Source organism: Pristiophorus japonicus, unplaced genomic scaffold, assembly GCF_044704955.1.
Source record: "Pristiophorus japonicus isolate sPriJap1 unplaced genomic scaffold, sPriJap1.hap1 HAP1_SCAFFOLD_33, whole genome shotgun sequence".
Lineage (NCBI taxonomy): Eukaryota > Metazoa > Chordata > Chondrichthyes > Pristiophoridae > Pristiophorus > Pristiophorus japonicus.
This window is the reverse complement of record NW_027253106.1, coordinates 9,418,821-9,423,297: the sequence shown is the minus strand read 5'-3', so window position 1 is coordinate 9,423,297 and position 4,477 is coordinate 9,418,821. Positions and strand designations below refer to the sequence as shown.

The following is a 4,477-nucleotide window of genomic DNA, read 5'->3' as shown; positions in this document are numbered from 1 at the left end:
AGTGGATTGAAAAGGACAATAATGACATCAATCATTACGCTGCAGCGATGCAGCAATGCAGCGTTCCCTGGTGGTCCAGTGATTCGGAGCTGGGGACGAGCGATTAGTCGATGGGTTGATTGCGGCTTTGATCTGCTGTTGAGAAGCGAGGCGGCAATGCAGGATCTTTTAATAATCTCTCACAACTCAACTGAAAGCAGCCGGAATGTGCAGCTTTGAGGGGGGTTTCTGCACCATCAGGGCTGGAAACGGGAGGGAGTGAGAGACACTGGGGAGAGTTTGAGAGTGTATAGAACTGTATGAGAGAAACAGCAAATGTAACAGGGCTGTGAGAGATTGCACTTTGTTAAGATTGGACCACGACTGTGAATTATTAAATTTTTACCAATATTTAAAGAAACACATTTTTTAAATGATTTTGCACAGTTTCGAACCACTTTCGCATATTAGGCAAACGAAATAACCATTGAACGATGGAAATGCTGAGGTTAAATACTGTTAAAAACATAACCAGAGCCATAACCTACACAGCTGGTCTGCACTGCAAGAACTGGTTTTATGAGAATAGAAAGACTGTGCTATAGTTAGGACGGCTATGAGTGTGGCAGGAATTGATCAAGTGTTTCCCACACTTTACACACAGGATCAGGATGTGGCCATTTAGCAGCGAGTGGTTAGGTTCTGGAATGCACTGCTTGAAAGTGCGGTGGAGGCAGGCTCAATCTTATCTATCAAAGGGGAGTTGGATAAGTGTCTGAAAGAAAAGCAATTGCAGGGCTACGGGAAAGGGCGGGGGAGTGGGACTCGCTGAGAGTCGGCACGGGCTCGACGAGCCGAACGGCCTTCCGTGCTATAACCATTCCATGATTCTATAAGTTAGTGGCACATTTCATACTGTGGGTGGAAGCAGAACATTGCAAAGGGACATGGAGTGAATCGGAATAACTACAGGCACCTGATTCAGGAGATTGGGGGGGCGCGGAAATTCGGGAGTTTAATGACTTTGAAAGGAATATTTTTGTTTTCTGCAGTTTCGGTCAGAGAAATGTTTGTGAAAGGAATTTTTTGCAGAAAGGGATCCAGCATTTAATCTTCTGCCTCAACACGTCTTTCTGGGTGTCAGGGTCACATTATGTTTCTAATTTATTCTTCTAGAATATATATTTCCTTTGCTGTTTCACAATAACCAGACCCTTGCTCTAAAGTCTGTCTTACTGTTTCCCCAGTCTCCTGTTGATGTTACCAGCAATGAACATTTTGAACCAGACCCCGAAAGCAGTGCGTAAAATGGTTTATGGTTTTAGCGTTAGCTTGCTGAGCATCGATAAATTATCCAATTATGGACTCTCCTTCAGTTAGCATTTCTTTATTTGTGCAAAAGAAGATCATTGGTTAATTAACGATGTATTCCCGTGAAAGCAACATAAAATGTAATTAAAAAATAATCAACAAACTTTGTGTTCTATCCCGAGAACCTGAGATTAAAAGTCGCATGCTCTATCAACTGAGTTAGTCGGGCTTCTGCTAAAGCTCACATTTTTGTCACTGATTCCAATCAGGCGCCTGTTGGCTCCATCCCAGATGTTAAAACTTGCTTTCGAGGAACTGCCAGGATCTTCTTGAATGGCCTACTCTGGCCCCTGATCCTTACATGCTTATCATCTTAAGACCATTCACAGGGCAACAAACTCACCTCTGAGCATGTATGAGGAGAAAGCTCCAGAAAATATTCCCAACCGGTGAGCTTTCGCGTGTGAAGCGAACGTGTTAACCGCTGCACTGCTGAAACATCTTCACTTTCAGCACCCGGTCAGACAGAAATGTGAAGCGAGCAGGTGTACTGCTGAATCCCACTTTTAAGGAGCTGTTCGTGGTACCAAGCAAATGACTTTGGCTTAAATACTAAAAAGAAAAGGGATTTGAAACCACTCTTTAAGAGCAGATTGAAAAGTGAACACAGCACCTTCGAAAGCTCGGCCATCCAGACTGTAAGTTAAATTAAATTTTGAACTTTAGTGTTTTGTAACATGAATTAAATGAGGACATCTGGCATTTCTGTGCCTGACATCGGGGAAACAGTGAGACAAACCTTGGAGCAAGGGTCGGGTTATTGCCAAACATCAAAGAAATTCTCAACTCCGGAAGAACAATGACCCCAACATGATTTGAATAGGCAGCTTTTTGATCGGGAGTCAGACACACTACCGTTGCTCCACGAGTCTACAGTAGAGAGTGCTCATGTTTGTATTCATGAAGGTTCCTGAAACACAGTTTCATTTACCCGACATTGGTGCAATGAAAGGGCTTCAAAATCCCCGGCCACTCCCACCGTGGGTCAGAGAGCATCAGAAGCAATGCCCACCTGTCACTCACCCTCTCACGCCCGCTTTCATCACCTGCTGCCCGCGGACTGCAGCAAATCATGTTCATCATCATCATAGGCAGTCCCTCGAAGCGAGGATGACTTGCTTCCGCGACAAAAACGGATGAGTTCACAGGTGTTTCAATGATGGACCTAATATTCCAGGTCCGGAACTGCATGTTGAAGGGTGGAAGATGTCTGTCTGTGGATTGTTTTAACGTGTGGTGGCCCTTGCACCCTCGCCATCACAAGGGATTGACAGAGTGAGGTCTTTGTCCAGAGTCAATGGTTATCCAAGACGACTGGAGACCATCTCTGCTGCACGGACCCAGTGTGCACACATATCGCAGTGTGGGCTGGCCCGTACTGCCCCTGGGCCCCTGGCCCAGAACTTACGCCGCCACTGATCCCCGAGCACATCCCTCGAAAGTCTTTCTCAGCTCCTGCTGTACCTGCCCAAGCTCCAATCAACGACCTGGACTTTGATGACGTCACTCTTCGCTCCCGCCGCCCTCCTGCACCAGCTCGCGCTGTACCTTGCCGTGGTACACCACCACACTGCACCCAGGCCGCCGCTCAACGCTCGTTTTATGGCACCGAACTGCCACTGGTGTTCTCACGCAGGTCGGGGCCTCCACGATGCTCCGAGCAAATCCAGTTACATGCCGTTTCACCGCACAATTCTCAGCTGTGCTGGTAAGCTGACTATATTTAAAGCTATCGCAGAAACTGCCAGCAGTATTCCCTGGTCGTCTAGTGGTTAGGATTTGGTGCTCTCACTGCCATGTTCTGGGTTTGATTCCCGGTTTGGAAATAATATTTACAGAGCAAGTTGCCAAAAATTATTTAAGTCTGTGAGAGACTGAATAATTGTTTCACTCATCATTAATCCATCCACATGTGTAGCACACTGAAGGTAATTCAAATATGTTTGCCGAGCGACTGTCGAATTTTAATAACTTTTTATACAACCGTAGAATCAGCAGATAAAGAGGATATTCTGCCAATAGCATTTCATATATAGCCCATAGTACAAGAGTAAGGAAGTCTTGCTACAATTGTACAGGGCCCTGGTGAGACCACACCTGGAGTACTGCGCACAGTTTTGGTCTCCTTATCTGAGGAAGGTATACACTTGCCTTGGAGGTGGTACAACGGAGGTTCACCGGATTGATTCCTGGGATGAGAGGACGGTCCTTTGGTGAGAGATTGTGTCGAATGGGCCGATACTCTCTGGAGTTTGGAAGAAAGAGACGTGATCTCATTGAAACGGACAATATTCTGAAGGGGATCGACAGGCTGGATGCTGCAAAGCCCGGCTAGCTCAGTCGGTAGAGCATGTGACTCTTAATCTCAGGGTCGTGGGTTCGAGCCCCACGTTGGGCGATTACTTTTATGTTGCTTTCGCGGGTAAATATCATTAATGAACCCATGATCTTCTTTTGCACAATGATAAAAATGCGAACTCAGCGATGTTGATAATTTAATCAAATAATGAAAGCAGCGCCTCAGACCGCTCGGCCGTCCGTACTGTTAGATGCTTCAATTAAAAGTTATTGCTCTGGAAAGTTTTAGACTGGGCGCTTGTTCAGGGTTGCTGGAAGGACCAGTGACCGGGGTATCCTCTCCCCCGGGGTTTTCTTGATATCTGCTCGGTGCACGGCGAGCTTTGGCCCAGCTCTGAGGTTGCTTGCATCCCTGGGATGGACAATAAACCTCTGAGCTCTGGAACTGGGGAAGAACGAATAATTAACTAGTTGTTTGTCGGTTTCAAATGCAGCTTAGATCTGCTGGTATAAACCGATAGCATTTTTTTCATTCTGAGAAACAACGCTAACAGGGACAGTCAAAACTTCAATAACTAAACTTTAATAATTCATGAATCTTTAATCCTTGATGAAGTTTTATCCACGATCTGATTTTACACAATCTGTATTTGAGGAGACTGGTTTTAAATGTTCGTTGCTCATGGAACAAGGTATCCAATTTTACTGCAGAAAAGTTTTTGCTTGAGATATAATGTTTCTGCGCAGGCTTGAACCGGAAACCTTTCACGTGTGACGGAAATGTGATAACCACAACACGACAGACACTGCTACTTAGCTCAGTGCCCAG

At 45.6% G+C, this 4,477-nt stretch overlaps 1 non-coding gene across 1 annotated transcript; it reads left to right on the top strand.

Moving 5' to 3' along the window:
• Positions 1-3,675: 3,675 nt before the first annotated feature.
• trnak-cuu (transfer RNA lysine (anticodon CUU)) lies at positions 3,676-3,748 on the top strand. The gene has a single exon. It is a non-coding gene; the product is annotated as a tRNA-Lys (tRNA).
• The last annotated feature ends 729 nt before the right edge of the window (positions 3,749-4,477 follow it).